The sequence below is a fragment of the Dermochelys coriacea genome, chromosome 1, assembly GCF_009764565.3.
Source record: "Dermochelys coriacea isolate rDerCor1 chromosome 1, rDerCor1.pri.v4, whole genome shotgun sequence".
Classification (NCBI taxonomy): Eukaryota; Metazoa; Chordata; order Testudines; family Dermochelyidae; genus Dermochelys; species Dermochelys coriacea.
Window position 1 is genome coordinate 152,514,141 of NC_050068.2, and position 9,371 is coordinate 152,523,511.

Below are 9,371 nucleotides of genomic sequence, written 5' to 3' on the forward strand. Positions count from 1 at the left end.
GTTGGCTGCTCCATTCAAACCCAGCCTCATTTTGTTGCTGCCACTGCCAGACTACCTCCTCACTTTGGCTGGCTCCAAATTAACTTGTTGCACTCCCAACACATGCAGAAGGCCAGATTCAGCCTTTGAGTAAGTGGGTACTTCTCCATTGACTTCAGTAAAGTGGGATGCATCTTGAGGGTTGAATTTTGCCCATATCTTTGATTCTTTATTTTCTCCAGAAAGGGGAGGGCCTTTGAAACTCCAATAATGTCTTTAAGAGTAGGTCTGTTTGGAGATGAATATTCAGTTTGGCTGCAGGTCTGGGGGAAAAAAAAACAGTCAGTCCTAGGAGCAAGAGATTGGAAACCATGGTAGTATGAAAAGAAGCTTGATCTAGATCTAGTGGTTAAAGCAGGGGAGGTCTGATTGCTATGTAAGGTTCTGCCACTGACTGCCATTGACCTTGGGCAAGTCATTTACCTTCCATTTTGCCTCTCTTTTCTTATTGGTAAAAAGGGGTTGATAATATGCACAAGGCTGGATTAAAGAATTTTGGGGCCCTGTGCACTATGGCAATTAGGGGCCCTCCACCATCCCTGGCCCTGGGGGCTGGGAGGGCAGGTCCTGGCCCCCAGAGTGGAGAGTGATCCTGCCTGCAGCGGCTTCTGTCTCACAAAACTGGCCCAGCTCCCCACTTCAGCCTGTTGGCTCTTGTCACATCATGCAGGTGATCCCCCGACCTTATTCCCTTCCTGGTCCTGAGTTGTTTGTGTGTGTGTGGTGTTTCCCCTGGTGGTTAGAGTCCCCCCTGACATCAGGGTCCTGTTCTACTGCACTGAGGGCACATTGATTATTCTTGGCCTGAAAATGCACTTGTCCCACAAGAGTGTTGGGAGGCCTCATTAATTAATGTCTGTAAAATATCTGGAAATCACTGCAAACCCTGGCATAACTCCTGCCTTTGCAGCACATGCCAGGCTGGAGGGGCCCACAAGTTCATGGGCCCTGCAAGAACCAGGAGAAGAGTGAAGGTCCAGGAACTGCCCCTCCTCTGCACTGACTGGGAGTTCCCCTAGCTGGACTGATGCCACAGGTGCAGCAAAGCACAGGAAGGTTTCTTCAAAAATTGCCAGCCTGTGCCTGTCCCTTCCCTCAGCTCTCATGGTGACCCCCGGACCAGCACATCTACCCAGAACAGCAGCAGAGAGGTGACTTCTTTCCAAGGCCTCTGCCAAACACAGAGCCACCAATGAATGTAGGACAGGGACAGGGAGAGGGAAAGGCAGAGAGACACAAGGGTAAGGAAGTAGGAGGGAGCATATTTTGGGTGGCTGAGGGAAAGGGAAATACTTCAAAGCTGTCTGTGTGTGTGTGTTGATGAGCTCACTTTGATTGGCATTTGAGGTTCTATCCAAATGTTGTCGCACCTGGAACCTGAAGGATGACGTTGTTATATGGAGGAGATAAAGATTTTTATGTCCGATGCAAAGTAACAGCTTGATAGAAATGATAAAAGTAAAATATTAGGTGAACTAAAATTTGCTGAAGGACCCGGTCCTCAGTTGGTGTAAGTCATCATTTACCATGTAAATCATAACAGTCCCTTCTGACTTTAATATCTATTAAAATTGGCATAACTACACTCAGTTCAGGGGGGCTGCTGCGATTTATGCCAGCTGGGGATTTGGCCCGATGTAGGCACATTCTGTTACACACAAATTAGAATTCTGTCTGGCACAGCGGCTCAGCATCCAGACAGGCTCGGCTGGCTGAAATGTTCTGAGCTGCACTGGGCTCTTCTAATTCTCATGAAGCCCAGAAAACAACAGGGTCTTTTGTTTTGGCTGTTCTCTTAGTTTTCCTCAGATGTTACATCTTTGCATTTGCTTTGCTTCTATGCTGTGTTTATAGCACCACTATTTCACGACATGTTGCCACATGGCATGAAACTGGGGGAGTGGCTGTGCTTTAGCCAAGAAAAGCCTTTGGTGGGCTTGGATAAGCTAACTTGTCCTGTCAGATGTGGTTTAAAAAAATGCTATCGGAAAATGCCTCTGTGCACCTTGTGTTTTTGTGCGCAGCACACTCCGAGGCTGTTAAAGTCTGGATCCTAGGCCCAGCAAGAATGCACAGCAAGCATAGAATCAGCCGATTAACAGAAACGGAGTCTTACTGTGTGAGATGAAGGAATCTCTCTTTCTGGCTGGGGTGCTAGTGGCCACTGCTGAGAAATTAGAAGCAGGGTGAACAAATCAGTTTCATAGCATCGGAAAAAGTTGGAAGAGGTATCCCAGAACAAGGACTTTTGTAGCCCATAAAGAGATTCAAGGTTGCTCAGGTTTCTTTTCAGGTAGAACAGCAAATCACCATAAAGTCTCCAGAGTTTGATTCAAAGTCATTGGTCTCACACAGCTTTTACTGAGGCCTTTGCTGATAAGCAGAAGCTGTGGTAAGGCTATGTTGACACTTGTCTTATGTCCTGTTTTCTGGTGCTTGGAGCTTTCTGAAAAAATGATTATTCTTTCATGCTTGGCCTCAATTCAGAAGTAAAATGTGATTTTTGTGCAGAATTCATTCATCATATATTTTTGAGTTGCAGCATGGGAGAGAGGGAAAAACAAACATTTTCTGCTGTAAACGGTGTTTAGATTCTCATGCAAGCAATTCAAAATTGGCTGAACTTTCCAAGTCAGGAATTACCAGTGGTCTTGTTCGCACCAAGTAGCATAATAAATAAATAAATAATCAAGTAATATAAAAGTTAGAAGCCACTGAACAATTGATTTTTGCACAAGCTCAGTACAAAATTTTTACTAAGTTTAGAGATAGGATGGTACAACTCACAATAAATAAATATATATATGAGACTATGAAATAACATACATATATAGGGACAAATTCCGCTCTTGATTAAAACAACTAACTCCACACTGAAAACTGGGGAAGTTAAGGTTATTGTCCACATGCTTTTACAACTTCAAAATTTAATTTAACACATAATTTAGAGGATTCAGGATTTTGGAGGGTTGTTTTTTGAGGGTTGGGTGGGGGGATTGTTTTGTTTGCTTGCACATCAACTAGTAAAATTCACTTCCAACATGACATTTTTTGTCCTGAGATATTTTTGTGGATGTGCCTTGGCAGCCACCTTTAGCAATTTTGACTTGTGAGTATGGGAACATCTACACGGCAGCCGGGACTGCGATTTGCAGCTTGTGTAGACATACCAGTGCTAGCTGTACTCTAACCAATTTGCTAAGAAAGGAAGTGAGGATGTGGTGGTGTGGACTTCAGCACTAGCTGCACAAGTGAGTACGTACCCAGCAGGGTATGTACAGCCTATGCTGAAGACCACACCACTGCATCTTCTCCTCTATTTTTAGCAAGCTAGCTGGAGTACAGCTAGCCTGGGTATATCTACACAAGCTGCCATTCCCACCTCCAGCTCTAATAGATGTGCCTCTAAAAGAGCAGAGTGCTCAATGCAAAAATATGCAGCTTCCTCCCCCACCTTCGCCTATGCGCTGCTCCTTTTAGTAGAGCAGTAAAAAAATGTTCTACATAGACCAGGCCCCTAAGTTGCTCTGTCCTGTGCCAGCATGGTAGCTCAGGGACCCTGTGCTGGTCTGCACCACTCCTCTCTCCCTGCATAACAAAGGACAGATTTTTGCCCCAAAGTTTCATATACAAATAAACCTGCCTGTGTGCCTTACACGGGATCATCTTGAGAGGAAAGCCAATCCATTTAGTTTTAGAATAAGCAGTCTTTCACTGATTGCAGCTTTGACTGCAGCCACCCAGGCTGGCTAAATGTCAAGTTTCTGTGAGCTAGGAGTGGTTCCCAAAGGTCTTCATCCCACTCACTTCTGACCTGTGCTGGCTTGCCGCTGCAGGAGCAAAGCTCCAGTTGTGGTTCACAAGGCTTTTATGGGAAGCACTTCAGCAGTAGCTGTTTACAGTGAGGTGGCCTGTGTCTCACTCGGTCCTCCTCCTTTTCTGCCGTGCATACTAGAGCTGGTTGAAAAATCTCCAGTAGAATCGTTTTCCATCGGAAAATGCTGATTCAATGGAATCAAAACATTTGACAGGAACATGGCCATTGCATCTGTAAACGGGGGAATGGTCTTGCTATTGTGGGGAACTTTCCTGGCTTATACACTACCCCGGTGAAACAAGCTAGCAAAAGGATCTGAGTCCTCGCTCCCACTTCCTTTACCCAGAGGCCTGCCTGACCTCGAGGGCTCCCCTTCCACTCCCCTGTCTGGCAGAGTTTTTGTAACCCCAACAAAGCTGGGCCCAGGATTCCTGAGGGGCTCAGTCCCCAACCTTGTTGTGGTCACTTAGGGCAGGGGCTAGGGTATCTCCACTCTGAAGTGCTCTCTCTGCACTGGACGCTTCCCTGACCCACTGATCATTACATACAGTTCAAAGGAAATACAATGTATTAAACAGCAATAAATTTTTAAAAAAAGGAAAAAATGGGAAAGGCTAAAGGAACAGCGCTCTCTGGCACGGGGACATCACAATTAGCCATCTCTGGAATGTCAGGGCAGTTCACAGTCTGTTCCTCACACATCCCAGGCCTCCTGCCCAGACCCTGGCTGTGCTGCAGGAATGCCGCGGATTGGACACTTGCTCTGGTGGTGGCCACACGCCTTCAGGCTCCAGCTGGCAGAACCCTGCTTCCCAGTGTCAGCTCCCCTCCAGCCCCATCAGAGTTACGATCCCCCTCCAAGTCTGGCCTGCAAGGCCTCTTGGGTGGGGGCATCTCCCTGCGCTGGGCCCACTGCCTAGGGTCCCCCCTCACTGTCCCCAGCTGCTGTCCCGCACCCGGCTCCAGACTGCTCCAGCCCCAGCTCCAGCTCCAGCCATACTCTGCCTCGGCTCCAGCTCCATTCTGCCTCAGCACTGCTGCTGCTCTGCCTCCAGCCCCCTGGGCTGCTTTTCTGGACCCTGTGGGTCTAGTTGCTGCGGCTCTCCTCCCAGCGCAGATCTGCTCTCTGGGCTGCTTCTCTGGCTCTGCTCCCAACACTGCCCTGCTTCCTGGGCTGCTTCTTTGGCTTTTGTTGCTGCGGCCCTGCTCCCAGCATGGATCTCCTTCCTGGGCTGCTTCTCTGGTTCTCTCTGGCTGGTGTGGTCCTGCTCCCCAGCTCAGCCCAGGCTCCTACTCCCTCCTTAGCTTGACCCCACTGACCCACTCTGTTTCAAGCAATTCCAGCTCAATCCCGCCCCCGCCCCCTTGACTCCTGATTCCCTACTCCCTCATTAGCCTGCCCACCCTGTCAATCAGTCTGACCTAGAGCATTGGCGTCTCCCTATTGGTCCTGGGGAGTGTCAGTCTCAGGGTCCTGATTTCCCATTGACCCTTCCCCTTCCTCTTGGTACTGGGAGCTAGCCAACCAAAAAAACCCCACTGAGTTTTAGTAAGGGGCCACCAGACCCCTTACACATCAACTCTTTTGACAGGAAGCAGGCAGGCAGGCAGGCTTTGCAGCTGGTTTGCCAGCTGACTGGATCCCCAACTCCCCAGCTGCTCATTGGGCAGATGGGCTGGCTGCCTGACTGCTTATCTCCCCAGGCACAGCATACCAGCTCCCCTGCTGCCTGGCTGGTGCTCAGGCTGATCATCTCCCCAGCTGCCTGGCTGGCAGATGCCAAGACAGGAAATTGTGGAATGTTGATGTCTCGTTCCGCATTGGAACGAAATGAAACACTGTGAGCCCCAAACATCCCATGAAATGAAAATTCTCTGTTTCATCCAGTTCTAGTCAATACTTTGCCTCATACAGGGGCAGATATGGGCCTGTGTTTCAAGGTTAAAATCTACTCTTTTATTAATTCCTTACTCATCCTTCAGAAATTCCTCATTCTGCTTGTAACATTTGTCATAAAGATTCTGATCCTGCAGATGCTGATGCCCTAACTCAGAAAAGCTAGTAAACGTTTACTGTCTATTGCTAACTAGGAATGGATTGCTGAATCAGGTTCTGAGAGCATCTTCCTAGGTGCTGAGGGTCTCCTGTAGGGACAGGTGTAGGGCATCCTCAGTGCCCAGTCTTTGTACTCCCCCATCTGTTGTCTCTTGTCTTATACTTAGATTGTAAACTCTCTGGGGCAGGGACTGTCTTTTTGTTTTGTTTGTACAGTGCCTAGCACAATGGGGTTTGTTCCCTGACTGGGATTCCTAGGTGCTACAGTAACACGAATAATATTAATAATAAAATTGACTTCAATGGGAATTGAGGGTACCCAGCTCTATCCAGTCAGTGCTCCGCATCTCACAGGATCAGGCCCTCTGTGAATGTAGACAGGTGCTGTTCAGTATCTTTACAGATGCTGGAGTAGAGGAGTTTTAAACAGGAACCTAATGTGAATTTGTTTTGTCTTTGTGACATTTAACTTCTTCTTATAATAAGCCACTTCTGCTTTTATCAAGTAGATGCTAGTGAAACCTTCCCCCTGCAAACTTCAGTGTCTTCTTTTTCAGTCAGAGAGCTGTGCGGTAAGAGGTGTGGCTTTGCTACTGCCCCATGTGCAGGGCACATATTCAAAGGTTTAAAGAAGCTGTTTCCTTTCTGAGACCTTAGTACACCATACAGAAGATGTTTTGAGTCTGCAGCAGAGAGAGAGAAGTGGAATGAAACCCTGGCTTCCTACTGCCCCATTAGAGCTACTGAGACATAAAGAGTGAAAGATTCTCTTCTAAGTTGGTTGTGCTGTGGAGGTGTCCCCTACTTGTTTCCTACGCAGAGAAAGTGTCCAGCTGCTTGTGTTGTGAGTTCCAGTCTAGCAATGACCAGTTCAAATAGTGGCTTCCAAGTCTGCAGCTACTTGCATAAGGCCCCCAGGACATGGGCTTCCAACACACCACAGAGCAGTTGCACTACTAGTATGATGTTTCCTGCTCATGGTTCAGTTCTTCAGAGTGTGGGGTAACAGCAGCTTCATGCTCACAGAAGGATCCGTGGTGAAATTATCTTGAGCCATTTCTTGGAGGTACAGGATGTCTCCCCCTTTATTGCATCCCTGTCTGGGGCAACTTCCAAGTTCATCCCTTCTCTTCTGGAACAAGAAACCTCTATCCAGTCTTCCCTTAACTCCTTCCACACACACCCCTATTCCCTCCAATGGGATTGCAGCCTCCCCTCAGGACAATCATTCATGCACACAACGAGGGGGAGGTGATGGGGAGAAGGCCATGCACTGAACCTGGGACCTCATAGCTCTATTGAATGGCCTTCCAGCGAGCCACATGTGTACTTGAGCCAACCCTGTCTGTTGTTTGCAGCTGCAGTACCTGCCCCAAGACCACTGTAACACATGCTAACTCCTGAAGGCACACCGCGCCCTGGCCTGTGTGATGGGCAGGGATGTAGGTATGTCACAGGGCTCGTGGACAGTCGCAGAGTCTGTGGTTTTTTCAGAGCTTTTCCTCAGCCTTGTAACTTTTTTTTTTTAAACTATCAGTTTTGAAGTGCTGCCCACTGACGGGCAGCTCCAGGCAGGGTGAAGAGAGGTCCTGCTGCTGTCTGTCCCCCACCACCTTGCACAGAGGTGGTGACTCCACCGCTTGATGAGAAATACAGCAGCATCCACTCCAGGCTGCTTCCCAGGGTGCCCCTCTCCCCCATGCCACAAAGCTGATTCCAGGAGAAGGAAGAGCCACAGTGTTTTAAACCCAGAGGTATGAGGCAGAGAAGATCTTCATCTTCTCTTTGGGCCATACAACTGGCCCTTGTTTAGGAGTGCCTCCCTCCCCCGGGAGACATCACCCCTCACTCAGTTTAAATCTGCCTCTGGACACTGGTTTGTAAAACATGCTACATTTTCAATGCCCTGTAACTTCTCTCCCCTTCTCTTCATTGTGCCAAGGTCATGGCACAAACCATTTCCTCCAGTGTGAGCATTATGTTTCTCGGTTTTATAGTTAATATTGAATCTGTAAATTGGATTCCTTGCTATCTCCTCTCCTCCTGCAATAACCTAGAACATTAGGTTACATTCCTCTGGCCAACAAGTGCAGAACTGATTACTGTGCAAAACCTTGAGAAAACAGAGCAGGATGGGATCCTTCAAGCAGAAAAGTGTGTTATAATATGAAGCTATTGTTACCCAATCTGGGTTTTAATTAACTACTTTCCTGTTTTGCTTACTACTTGCTGACTTAGCACCTATTTTGTTTTTAGATGAATGTGAAAAGAGCAGATGATATTATTTATCACGATAAATTTAGCATGTTATAAAAGCGTGTTATCTTCTTTATTGATTACAGGCTAAAGCTTCCTAGCATTGCTGAAGAAAAGCTGATTCTGTATTCCAGATAAATGCTGAGTTAAAACTTTTGCTCACATTCAGAATGTTGGACAAATCAGAAATGGCTACAATGTAATACAACAGTTTGGCTAGTTGTGATTGTTAACTACTTTACATGAAATATGCCCCACTGTGTAATACAAAACCTTTCAGGTTTTCATCTTTCCCCTTGATAGTGTGTGGATTGTTTTAGTAACATAGGATAAATACTTATTGCAAACCTAAATATATAGAAAATCCAGACAATGGATCAGATCCTCAGCTGGTATAAATTGGCTTAGTTCCATTGACTTCAGTGGAACTACTTCTATGCATAGAAATAATTTTGTCCATTCCTGCAATCTCCGAGCTCTCAATCAAAGTTGTCATTCTTTTTACATGAAAAAAAATCAATCCCCATGATTCTGATATAAAAGACTACACAGGAGCAAATTTTCATAAGTAAGAAAGACTAGAATCATTGAGCCTGATTCGCCACTGCCCTGCTCTTTGTACGCTCATTTATACCTTTACCTCTTTGGGTGTAAGACACTATCAGGTCAAAATGGTTGCGATTAAAACTCACATGGTATAGATGTGACTGACTGCAAGACGGTAAAGAATCAGATCCAGCTCCTAGGAATGTTATCAAAACCCACCTGGATGCCAAATTTAATTTTCACTTTGTTTGATCGTTACAGATTACTGGGGAAAATACAAATTCTGCTGTAAATTATGCTGATGTAAATTTGGAATAAGGGCCAAATTCTTATCTCACTTACACCAGTGTAAATGGAGATCAGCTGAAATCAGTTGTTACTTTGGATTTAAACTACTGAAATTCATAGCAGAATGTGGCCATTCTGTCTTTTACACCAGATGTATAAAAGCACTTGCAAATATAAATGTGATTCCTGCTTTAGCTTATCTCTTATTGTGCTGTTTATTGCTGCACACTTATCATGCAGTACATTGCTGATGACTAGACCTTGGACTGGCTTGCTATATGGGGAGGGCTGCATTCTATCTTTAGAGCCTGGTCTCACTAAGTGAAACTAAGGAATGAAAGTGCATTGCATGTGCAGGGACTGCTGAGT

General features: G+C 46.4%; 1 long non-coding RNA gene across 1 annotated transcript; it reads left to right on the top strand.

Annotated features, from left to right (window-relative positions):
• Positions 1–271: 271 nt before the first annotated feature.
• On the top strand, positions 272–8,227 carry LOC122458204. The gene is made up of 2 exons (XR_006278117.1): positions 272–1,280; positions 7,450–8,227. It is a non-coding gene; the product is annotated as an uncharacterized LOC122458204 (long non-coding RNA).
• Positions 8,228–9,371: the final 1,144 nt, after the last annotated feature.